This window comes from Hordeum vulgare, chromosome 2H (genome assembly GCF_904849725.1).
Source record: "Hordeum vulgare subsp. vulgare chromosome 2H, MorexV3_pseudomolecules_assembly, whole genome shotgun sequence".
Taxonomy (NCBI): domain Eukaryota; kingdom Viridiplantae; phylum Streptophyta; class Magnoliopsida; order Poales; family Poaceae; genus Hordeum; species Hordeum vulgare.
The window spans coordinates 17,872,040-17,885,542 of NC_058519.1; the positions used below are offsets into that span (position 1 = coordinate 17,872,040).

A 13,503-nucleotide genomic window follows, 5' to 3' on the forward strand; every position below is an offset into this window, starting at 1 on the left:
TGTCATGCACAGGACAGTTAGAACCATCATATAACTTCTATGCTCAACCGACTGGACAAAGTGGAGAAGCGTGGCAACACCTTCTTGTTATCACAATACTCAGGCCCGGGCCCACAGTGGTGTCACATGTGCAGCCCGCACAGGGCCCACGATTTTGGGGGCCCCAAAATATATATATAATATAGCATATAGTTGTATAAAGAAAACGATTGGGCGTCGTGGCTTCGTGGGCGTCGTGGCTGGTGGCTCGTCTCCGCGCCGTGGTCGCCTCAAGCCAGCTGTCCGCTGGGCGGTGGGTGCATGGACCAGCAGGACGTTGCCTCGCTAGAGCGACCTGGGCCTGTGGCTTGTAGCCTGTAGGTCAGGCGCGCAGGCCTCCGTGACTCCATCTACGAAACGTGATCGCCAGCGCCAGCCGCCAGGTGCACACATCTTCCCCCATCGATGATCCCAGGACGCAGGTGCGCACGACGAAGGTCTGCATGATCCCATCGATGATCGATCTGTAGACGTCTTCCCCCATCGATCTATACTTCTGTAGACGTGATCGCACAGAACGGAAGGATACGCGTCGTCTCTACCGTTGATGCCGTGCGTGCGCATGTACGACAGTACGAGTAGCGCTCCCGTCTCTATTTCGGTAAGAAAAGAATATCTCGTCGGCTCGTCGCCTTCTCGTTCGCATCATGACTGATCACTTCATCTGCTTATCAGTCGATCCCGCGATCCGATTTAGGCCGCCGCCGAGACTTGTCGTCTCGTCGGATTGATCCCAGTTCATCCGTGCAGGACACAAAACTAGGTGAGTTAGACAGTTCGTCTAAGTTCCAAACATTGATGCATGATCTCCAATTGATATATGCTACTATATAACTTCAATTTCATTGTATTCATCTTTTTGATCTTGTGTTTCAATAATATAGATTTGAATCATCATGGGGAAACATCAGTTTGGTGCCTATAAGCGCAAGAGAAAAGCGGAAGAACAAAATTTAATTAATAAATCTTATAAAGGCGGCATGGACAAATTTGTTAGAAAAGAAGCACCGCAAGTGTCATCCAGTAATCAGTCTGTTGATCCTTCTACCCTTGCAATTGTTCCTTACAATGATGCTAGAGATGGTCAGACAGAGACAGATAATATGGAAGTAGAGGATCATATTGATGTTAACTTGAATAGTTCACCTCGTGAGGATGTTGATGATTTTTCTAAGTCTGATATATTTGATCCAAGAAACCGGGATTCTCTTGGTTCTAAACAGATTGATATCTTAGCACAAAAGGGTTCAAAAAGAGACAATTCAATTAAGAAAGGTCCTAAAGATAGATATCGTAAAAGGTTTACCGCAATATTCTATACTAGATTTCTATCAAATGGAGAGTGTTGTGATAGAGACTGACTTGTCTATTCTAAACAACTTGATAGAGTCTTTTGCTTTGCTTGTAAGTTATTTAGAAAAAGTCATCAGAAAGGTCAATTGGCAAATAAGGGTTGTAATGATTGGTCACATATGACCAATAGACTAAAAGACCATGAGACAAGTGGGGATCATGTTTTGAGTATGACTAATTGGTATGAGTTGCGCATTAGATTGGAAAAACATCAAACTATTGATAAAGCAGCTCAACGACAACTTGGGAAAGAGAAGGACCATTGGAGAAAGGTATTATTCAGAATTGTTTGCATTGTAAAATTTCTTGCCAAGCATAATCTAGCATTATGTGGTACTAATGGCAAGTTGTATGAAGATAGCAATGGTAATTTCTTGGGTTTGGTAGAGATGTTGGTTGAATTTGACCCCATTATTCAGGAGCATGTTCGTCGTATTACAAATGAAGAAACTCATGCTCATTATCTTGATCATAATATTCAGAATGAATTGCTACACTTGCTTGCTTCTTGTATTAGGTCTGAAATTATCAAGAAAATAAAGAGCGCAAAGTATTTCTCTGTCATACTTGATTGTACCCTTGATGCAAGTCACCAAGAGCAAGTGTCTTTAATTATAAGATATGTGGATTCATCTTCAAGTCAAGTTTGCATAGAAGAGTCCTTTCTAGAATTTCTTGATGTAAATGATACAACTGGCCAAGGACTTTTTGAGGTGCTACAGAATGAGCTAAAACTTCTTGATCTTGATATAAATGATGTGCGAGGACAAGGTTATGTTAATGGATCAAATATGAAAGGAACGCATCAAGGGGTATAAAGAAAACTTTTGGATGTAAATCCTAGAGCTTTTTATTCTGCTTGTGGTTGTCATAGCCTTAATTTAACACTTTGTGATATGGCCAAGACTTGTGGTAGAGCAAAAGACTTTTTTGGGATCATCCAACTCATCTATACAACTTTTGCAAATTCTACTAAGAACTGGCATATTTTGAAAGAAAACATATCAGGATTGACTCTCAAGTGTGTGTCAGCTACGCGTTGGGAGAGTCGTGTTGAAAGTGTTAAACCAATTAGATTTCAATGTTCAGACATTCGGGAGGCTCTACTTCAGGTAACCAATATGTTCATATTGATAATGATGTAATTCATTCAGCCTTTGACTAGATCTAGCCGTAACATTTATGAACTTTCTTTTAATTTCAGGTATCTGAAACTAATAGTGATCCAAAGGCAAGCAGTGAGGCTCTAGGTTTGGCAAACAATGAACTTGGAGAGTATGAATTTATCCTGGCAATAGTCATTTGGTATGAGGTATTGTCTGCTATTAATTTAATAAGCAAGAACTTGCAAAAAAAGGATATGCTTATTAATGTTGCAATTGAGAAAGTGAAAGGGCTTATTTCTTTCTTTGAGGGGTACAGAGAAACTGGTTTCTTAGAAGCATTGGAGATACCAAAGAAATTGCACTTGAGATGAATATTGATGCAACATTTCGTAAAAGAAGAGAAATTAAAAGAAAGAAACAGTTTGATGAGAACCCAGACGACACAAATATTGCCACACAGTCTGGAGAGGAATCATTTAGAGTCAACTATTTCATACGTGTTGTTGATCAAGCAATTTCCTCACTCACAAGGAGATTTGAGCAATATGAAGGTTACCAGAAAATATTTGGTTTCTTATTTACCTCTGAAACATTGCGTTCATTGGATAAGGATAGTTTGAAATCTTCTTGTGTTAATATTGAGGCTTCCCTTATCAAGGATAAACAATCTGATATTGATGCCAATGAACTATTTGTTGAGTTGAAGTTTCTTCAAGATTTCATGCCAAAAGAAAATATCGGACCTGTTGAAATTCTGAATTTTTTGAAGCGGCATGATTGTTTTCTCAATGCAAGTATTGCATATAGAGTTCTGTTGACCATTCCTGTGACAGTTGCATTGGCAGAAAGAAGTTTTTCAAATTGAAACTATTGAAGTCCTATATGCGTACTACTATGACACAACAAAGACTCAATGATTTGGCCACAATAGCACTTGAGGGTGAAGTCTTGGAGAAGGTTGATGACGAGGATATCATTGAAGATTTTATTTCAAAGAATACTGCAAGAATGAGGATGTTCAAATAAATAGCAATCGAAAGTTGCATAGGTATGACTTTTTTATATGTCCATTTTTTATGTAAGATATTATATTATATACATTATAATTTTTTCTATGAGACATATATACATTATAATTGCTTGTTAGTTCATATTTTTATGAGATAGGGCCCCATTTTTTCGTTCCGCACAGGACCCGGATTTTGCCGGCCCGGCCCTGACAATACTTACAGTATTAGTTACAGGAGTTTGCAATACGCAGTTCCATATCGACTCTGTAAGTAAGTACTACAGCTTATTGCAAATAATACTATCAGCAAAGATATAAATACAACTAATTGCGGAGATGCAATTCGGCTCCCAGGAGGACGTGCTCCTGCCTATGGAAAATAAATTTTAAAATGTCAAAAAATCCTAACAAATGGATAATGCTAGCGCACATTGGTCAAAGAAGAACAATAAATCACACTGAGATTTGTTGGAATAGAGTATATATACTTCCTCTGTTCCTAAATAGTAAATGTAAGACCTTTTAGAAATTTTACTATAAACTACATACGGATGTATGTAGTCATATTTTAAAATTTAGATTCATTTACTTAGTTTCGTATCTAGTCTAGAGTAAAATCTTTAAAATATCTGATTAGCGAACCATGACAGCTAGCAACGGCTGATGATAACATGTACATCACCGGATTCCAAAACAAAAACACGGCTGGAACATGCTGAAAACATATTTTGATCGAACTCCAAATTGCAAGTCAACACTCCCGTTTGGGCACCGGCCGGTATCCCTGGATCAAACGAGCACGAATCAATTTTCATTTGGATCTATTAGAACGTGATTGGCCTGAATGCAAGAATCCTGCCATTTTCAAAAGAAAAGAAAAAAAACACTGCTTCACGACAATCCTCTTACAACCACCGAAGAAAACTCCCTTCAACAAATTAACAACTTAGCAGGCTACTTCCCAACAGAAATTATATTTTGTTGTACTCCAATATCTCAAGCATACTCTATATAATACGCAAAGGAAACATATGTGTACACTTTATTTATTGTTCTCAACAACAGTGGCAAGAGTTAGAATGGGTTAAATCACATGAAGTGCTTACTATTTATACTAATTACAATAGCTTGAACAGACATAACGCTTTGATGAGCCTACCTAACTTTGTCATGCACGGGTATGATCGTATATGGCTATAATCGTATAGGTGAACTGCAGATTGTGTGGGCGCTTCATGACACGGGACAGCACACCGATGGCACTCCGCCGCGCTTGGATGCGGCCAGGAATCATCGGTGCAGCACCGGAATCCTGGTAAATAGAGGACACATTGCACGTGTGGTAGTGTGGTGTGTATTTGACTTGCTATCAGCTGCCTTTGCTATCTAACACTAAATTCTTCATTCGTGTTGTCCTAGGATGGATGCAATTGTACCTAGCCTATTCAGACTATGATTCACCAACATATGGTGCACAGACTGCGCGCCACCGCACACCTTTAACCTTCTACCTTTTGGTGTACTCCAATATCTCATACACTATAAAATATGAAGAAATATATGCATCAACTTATAAATTCTCAGTGGCAGTAGAGTTGAGAATGGGTGCAATGTGGACAAGTGCTTAGTATTTATACTACTATGATTACTACTACAGCTATATGTCATACGACTTAGATGAACCTAACCAAGTTCATCATCTAGACCAGAAAAGTCATATGTATACAACTAGACCGGTCATACAAATTGTATGCTCAGCCAATTGGCGGACGAGCGCATTCAATGCTTGAGAGGAATCCCCAAATGAAATTAACAAGAGCACGAGTTATTGAGTGTAAGATAGTAGTAACAGACTTGTATGCCCTTGATCTGTTATTCCTACTCTCTCATGTAGAAATGAACATAGAGTTGAGCAGTAGCTCAAAGGCGGTGTCTCGGGTGGCAAAATTGGCATGAAAGGAGTCAACTTGACCCCCAACAACCACGCCAAAACAACGGTTCTCATTCTGTTCAAATTGCTCTCACTCAACATTATCATCTGATTTCACAAATGTGCCATCTATAAAATGTTTTAGATAATGGGATGCTAAAATCAGAGTAGCATGCCGTGACCAACTGAAATGATTACGGAGTCTAGAAAGCTTTACCACTTTATTTTTTGAAACGCGGTCCCTTAGGTATCGATTTCATTAAAAAAGGTCGAAGAGAATTGCCCGGTTAATAATCGGAAAATCGGGCTAAAACCGTCACAATGCGCCCACAACAAGGCACACAAGGCGACCTGAAAACCTACACAAAAACGCACACACGCCGTCAAGGGAAAGAGCTTCATCAAGGTTGTAATCCGGCGTCATCGTCATCACACCTCTGCGAGGGCGACTCCGACTTCACCATTAACAATCATCAATGTAGGCTTCACCGTAGACGAGCAAAAAACAACAATATGTGGCCATCCACACGCCGCTCGGAGGACGTCGATGACTAGCAATTGCGACCAGATTTGCTTGGAAGGGGCAACTCGAGGCGAGCGGATTTGCCTGGTAGGGGCAACTCGAGGATGGCCCGTCAACATGGACAGCGCACAGCACACCGCGTCCTTGGTCGTGACACTCCTAGCCAAAGCTTCCAGACGTGGATGGTGCAAAGCGACTACCATTTGGTATACCCAATATCTCATACTCTAGACGAAAAAAGGTCCCCCCACTTTACATTACTCCCTCCGGTTTAAAATAAGTGTCGCTGTTTTAGTATAAAATTTATACAATATTAAATTTGCGATACTTATTTTGAGATGAAGGGAGTAGTATAAAGCAACCATCCCCGCATTACATCTCATACTCTCTTAAATATGGAGAAACATATGTATCAACTTAATCCTTAACATCACTGGAGCTGTACAGCTTAGATGTGGCGAAGCGCTTATTTATACTACTTTCTTACAAAAGTATTACTACTAGGATTAGTATTACAGGTAATATGTCATATGACTTTCCTGGTCTACCCACCTCATAGTAGTGGTCATAGTTTGAGCGCTTGCCTCTAGGGGGCTCCTACGGCACGTCGTTGTCCATGGCCGGGCTCTGGATGGGCGTCATCTCTCAAGGAGGCACCACGTCCTTGCTCTTCTCTTGCTCCTTTGGTCGGACCACCTCCTTGCCCTTGTTCTCCGTGTCGATTTGTATTATGGACAGGTTCATGCGGTTGGGTTAGGATCTCCATTATGCACATTTCAACATCTCATTAAAACTTATCACCCAGAATTCCATTATTTACCCATCCTGACGGTCACCACTCCACCTATCTGTCTCTCACTCTTCCTCCAACCCAACGACATGAACTCTGACAACAAGTCGAACCCCAATCCCAACCCCATCCCCAATCCCTTCCCTTGGGGCATTGGATGGAGGGCATTCGTCCTAGGGTGCTTGCTCGATGACCGCACCAAGTTTGAGAACGCCATGAAAGTGTGCTCTAACTTTAGCAGCTTGAAAGAGATGCACACAAAGTCAGACGTTGTGGTGAAAAAGGCCATGTAGGACGAGTTGAAGACATTGATTCTTGACCCAACAAAGGGCGCTATGTCAGCTGACATAGTTCACTGGGCCATGACTCAGGACGACTCCGACGATGCTAGATAGAGGGCAAAGTTGGCCAAGTACAAACAGTATCGGCATCCTCATGACCATCGTGCCACATTGTACTTCACCACAAAAAATGTGGTGGTGCCATTGGAGGAGGATCAAGAACAGGTGGCTATGGAGGTGGAAGAAGAAAATGCGATCACGATGATTATGAGGGCACCGGAGCCAGGACACTGAAGCATGCCCATCGAGCTGCACTCCAGCGAGGAAGAAGAGACAGTTGTGCAAGTCGGGGAGAAGACCAAGGCCAAGGCCACCCACCGCTCCAACCACCTCCAGGGTCCCCGAGGCTAAGATCTGTGTGTACTATGTAAGATGAACTCTAATCCCCAGCCCTATTGTACTCAATCCGGATCGGAATCTCATATCTACTGCTAGTCATGATGATGTTCTGATCACTCATATGGTGTTTACCCGATTCCCCATTCCCCTAACTTCGGACGAACCTAAACTCTAATCGAATGAGAAGTAGCACGTGAGAAGGGAAAAAATTGCTTACCGACATTGCCGAAGTGCTACGCCACGGATGCCGATGAAGGTGACCGGAGATCGACTTGCGGTTCTCCGATCTGTTGCACGCCAGAGCCGCCATAGGTGCATGGAGAGAGAAGAGAGGGGAGAGGGGGAGAGAGCGGTGAGGGTAATAACTGTCGGCACTTCGGAAAGCAACGCAGCTTCTCGATGGTGGCTCCTCGCGTGCAGCCCCCGCCGCCCACGTGCCTCGTGCGGGCCTGGCTCGTGAGAAAGTGCATCTTCAAGCATGCCTCGTGAGACATACCCAAATGTTTTTTTTAAGAAAGGGTTTTCCCCCCGGCCCATTTTATTAATGAAGCAACAAAGCAAACCGAACTACAAGACCAACGTCTACAACCAACTAAAGAAAACATCCAATCCAGGCAAAACACTCAGGTAATGTCTGGGGAGCAACTTAAACGATAGTCAACCGGCAACACTAAGAGACTCCAAGGACCTGGGCAAACACCAGAGCATAATTTTTATTACAACACCAAATCTAGAGAAGAAGCGGTCACATGTTCAGATCCATGCTATCCGCATGAGCTTCCCTTGGTGTTTGTCCAACAGAAGAACGAATCTCCGCAGAGTGTCCGCCTGCGCAGCGTCGCAAAGAACCAACCATTGCTACAGGATCCCTTTTAACTTGGCAAGACCGTAGCCTAGTCCTCTCCATGTGCGTCCGTGGAAACAAATTCATTCCTCAATCTCTAGATACTCCACAAGGAGGCAGTTGTTACCAGGTTAAGCACATGTATTTTTTTGTTAAATTTCCCAAAGCAATTAATTCTTCCAAGATGGAAGAATTCGCACACCAACGACCAAATACTACTAGTATTGATACAGTCAAAGAACAAATGTTGAATAGATTCAGCTTCATTACAGAACAAACATGATAAGTCATCAACTAGCTTCCTTTTAGCAACATTATCTTTAGTTAAGATCTTGTTGTATAAACATAACCACAGCAACACATGTATATTTTGTGGGCACAAAGTTTTCCGAAGAGTATCTCCAAAAGAAGAAACTACACCACCAAAGTTAATGCTGGTGTAAAAAGATTTAGCCGAATATTTTCCACTAGGCTCTAGTAGCCAAATAGGCAAGTCTTGGGAGTCCGACATTGGGAATCCCTTTAGATGTTCAATAAGTTGCAAAAAGTTTATGCCATGAAGATCCAATAATGTGTGCTGGCAACCAATCAATCCGTTTTCTTATTAATCTAGTTGGATCTTATGCGAGCAACCAAACGCATCCTAAGTGAAGAAGAATCTCAAGAGCAGCAAGATCATTGATGTATGTACTGGTCTCTGTCGTGCGTTAGTTTCTGAAAAACTCAGTTAACAGCTGCTGTGAAAGTTTCTGAAAAAATCAGTTCCGTCAGTTACTCAACAAAAATGCTAGATTTATAAAAGATCGCTACATAAACATACAGACTCCTATCTATATCTATATCTGTATATCTTATCTAATAATAAAGTAAATACTGTTTCTGGTCATCCGTCATGGAATTTGTCCCTAAATTTCGTATGAATTACCCCTTATGCTATCGGTAAGTGGAGGAAGTAAGTGGAGGAAACGATTCGGTTTATTATAAGTCGGTCGTTTGTGTCTGTGTCAACTGGCAGCGAATCCTCCATGAAGAACAAGTGCATGTCCATGCCGATTGGTTGGCTGCCTGCGCTTCCATCCTGGAGACTCAGGTTCTAACACCTGCCTTGAGCATTTATATTTTTTATATTTGCTTTTTTCGGATTTCTTTAGATGTACTCTGAATATTTCAATTATAAAAATCTTCTATATGCAAACTTCAAAAAATATATATCAATCATGCACTAAAGAAATACCAAACTTAAATAGGAAAAGTTTGCATTATATATAGAAAATGTACAGTACATATGGATTATTAATATAATTTTTCTTTCTTTTTGAATTTTCTATCATGCGTTTATTTTATTTTAATGTGCATAGAAAATGTTTCCGATGTATATAAAATGTATACAAAAGTATACAATGTGTATAGAATAAAATAGACATAAAAAATATATGTTTTACAAAATATTAATTATGTATTTGAAGAATGTCAAACTAGTATATCTAAAATGTTCCTGATGTACACAAAAATTATAGAATGTGTATTTAAAAAGTAGACAACAAAACTCAGTATAATTTAAAAAAAATGTTGACCATGAAGTATATTTTAAAAAATATAAATGTGTTTACTAAAAATGTTTCTAAATGTATCAAAAATGCACAATGTTGCTGATACAAGCTTTACGTAAACTAATGTCTTAACTTGATTTTCATATTGTTTATAAAAATTAATAATAATTTTTTTATGAACTAACAAACATGCCCGTACGTCACAAGGTACAACATTTCGTATTATGTCCTTACAAATTGATTGATTTTAGTGGAGTTGTTTAATATGTTTAAAATCAAATAGCGCTGTCGGAAATGTTTTCCGTTATTATTTTTTACGTTACAATGCACGGGCATGTTTCCTACTGCTTTCTAGTCAAAACTGCCCCCTGATTTTTAGGGGCGGCCCGTGGCATATTAATAATTCATCTGAATATTTCAATTATAAAAATCTTCTATATGCAAACTTCAAAAAATATATATCAATCATGCACTAAAGAAATACCAAATTTGAATAGGAAAAGTTTGCATTATATATAGAAAATGTACAGTACATATGGATTATTAATATAATTTTTCTTTCTTTTTGAATTTTTTATCATGCATTTATTTTATTTTAATGTGCATAGAAAATGTTTCCGATGTATATAAAATGTATACAAAAGTATACAATGTGTATGGAATAAAGTAGACATAAAAAATATATGTTTTACAAAATATTAATTATGTATTTGAAGAATGTCAAACTTGTATATCTAAAATGTTCTTGATGTATACAAAAAGTATAGAATGTGTATTTAAAAAGTAGACAACAAAACTCAGTGTATTTTAAAAAAATTGTTGACCATGAATTATATTTTAAACAATATTAAACGTGTTTATTAAAATGTTTCTAAATGTATCAAAAATGCACAATGTTGCTAATACAAGCTTTACGTAAACTAATGGCTTAACTTGATTTTCATATTGTTTACAAAAATTAATATTAATTTTTTTATGAACTAACAAACATGCTCGTACGTCACAACGTACAACATTTGGTATTATGTCCTTACAAATTGATTGATTTTAGTGGAGTTGTTTAATATGTTTAAAATCAAATGGCGCTGTCGTAGGGAAATGTTTTCCGTTATTATTTTTTACGTTACAACCCACGTGCATGTTTCCTACTGCTTTTTAATCAAAACTGCCCCCTGATTTTTAGGGGCGGCCCGTGGCATATTAATATCCAATAAAAAACAGTCATCTCACCGTACGCCTCTTTACCCCGTAATTATACATAGGTGGTAGCCGTGCGGCCTCAGGCACCTATAGACATCATGCAGCTAGCACCGACGTCCACGAAACCGTAACATTTTCGGAACACTACCCCGTCTGCCATATTCCCTGGCGGCCCTTCCGACTCCTCCATGATGGATACATGGCCCCACGTCGGCAATGGCGTGACGGCCGTCAAGGCGAGCGTAACCTGTATACGACCTGATGCATTACATCTGCGTGCTCCTCACATCACGTATGCAATGGCCATCGTGGAGGTCAAGATCGGATACAACCACGGCATCAGCTGACCGGCGGTTGTCGCGTACCAGTGGGACCATATCTCCGCCTTCTTCAAGGAGACCATCCAGTCTCCTTCGTTGAGGTCTCGGTGTGCGCGCCACCGCACCCAATGTCGGTCAGGTTTTGTACGACCTCTCTAAGGTGCCACGCCACCGGACAGCACACCGGTGAGGAGTACCGTATCTAAATAAATCGAACGTCACGTAGAATTCTCTTGTAGTTGTACAACAATTGAAAGGCCACGACAAGAGCTTGCTCTCTAAATAAATTTAGGTCTGAAATTTTATATGTTTCATGTACCTCTCTATCTCTAAGAAAATATGCCGGAGTGAGCAGCTTGGAATGACGAGTGCTTACCGTTCGACAGCACGGCACGGCGTGCCATGGGACGATGGAGGCCACAGATTAAGATCATAAGGGATAAGGCGTGTTTGCATTCAAGTTGTGGCCTCGTAGTGTGTTGGGACTTCTTTATGTGGCTAAACTTGGACATGGCTCAACGGGACACGCAACATGCATCCGGGTTTTTTTTAATGGAACACCTCGATTTCATAAATCACACTAGCGCAACAAACACACTAGCCATCCGAATGTTTACATCATCTAATAGATCATCAAGCCAAAATTGTGTAGAGTTCAGCTGGTTGGGCTCGAAGACCGCTAAAGCATGCACTAATTTATTACATGCCCGAGGGGCAAAACCGAAAGAAAAATATGAACAAATTTTAAAAAGGAAAGGCTCGAATCTCCCGGAACAGAACTCCTTCACGTGTTAGGTCACTCTCCGTTGGAACAGTTCTTATTAATTCCTGACAATCCAATTTAACTTCAATATTGAACATACATCCAGTTTTTTCTAATACACAAGATGCGGGCGTGAAAGGAATAGGACACACGGGCCTATAAAAAACTTATTATTCTTTTAAATCTTAGTCGTCAATTTTTGTGATTAACATAAAATGAACAGATAAAAACGGATGATTTATGGACAATCACATAATAGCTTTGTATGTTAAGGATGAATATGATTATCATGATATATATATCAAATTGTATAATTTGTTATATTTATGGCTGCTACAAAACTTTCTGTTATTGTTGAATAATTTGGAACTAAAAGTAGTTTTATAAAGGATATTAAATCTTAAACATATGCTAGGGGCGGTTAAAACATTTTTTTGGAAATAGGACAAATTAAAATATGGATTTTATACCAAATGTTTATCTAGAATTATTAATATCTTTAATTTCTATTATTTAGCTAAGTAACCACACAACAACGTAGTATAATATTAAATATGTATTTCTTTTTTGCCATTTGATGTTTTTACTCAAAAAATTAACTCTATAAAATTGTTATTGTATGTTTTATACAAAACTCGTGTTTAAACAAAAGTTGGAAAATTGAATAAATTGTATAGTATATTTGTGTGTAATTGCATATGTTGGCATATATATTTTAATATTATGAAATATCATTGTAGAGATCTCTAAAAGTGTATTATATAAGTGATATCTTAATTGTGGTTTCTAGTGTATTATTAAATGAACATATTTATGGAACCTCCTAGAGTATACGATTGATCCATTTTCAAATGAGGCAAGTTAGGTTCAGAAATAAGTTGGCCAAGAGTAGTAGGCTAACTAATCTCGTTGTTGCCCGCTAGATTCTGTTGTGTTGCGATCCAAATTCAACTATAAAGATAAAGGCTAACTTCACGCTTCGCTTTGCTGCGCCTTGCCCCTGGCATACATCTCATAAGCCGAGTTTTTTTTTGCGAGGCCAAGCGCTTGATAACATTCGTATTATGACATGTCCTTCTACTCGCTAAGGGCTTTAGTCGGTTTACACATTTGTTGACGTGATCTCGTGTTCCGGTTCCCGACAAACAGCGAAGAACTCGGTAACAATGTTTTTTTAATAGCAAAAGATAACATGGTACTTTTTAGCGTGTGTGCAACAAGAAAGATACCAAAAGGAACAAACAATCACATGGTCCTTCAAACCACATGAATAAGAGGTATTATGATATGGGAAAAGGAGTGTTCTATCAAAACTAGAGAAGCTCCCCATGATTTATGCACTAATAAGATTTTTTTTGTATTTGATACAAGTGCAAAAAATAGGATTGTTGCTTCC

General features: G+C 39.3%; 1 pseudogene; it reads left to right on the forward strand.

Moving 5' to 3' along the window:
* Positions 1-1,019: 1,019 nt before the first annotated feature.
* On the forward strand, positions 1,020-3,363 carry LOC123425040 (annotated as a pseudogene).
* Positions 3,364-13,503: the final 10,140 nt, after the last annotated feature.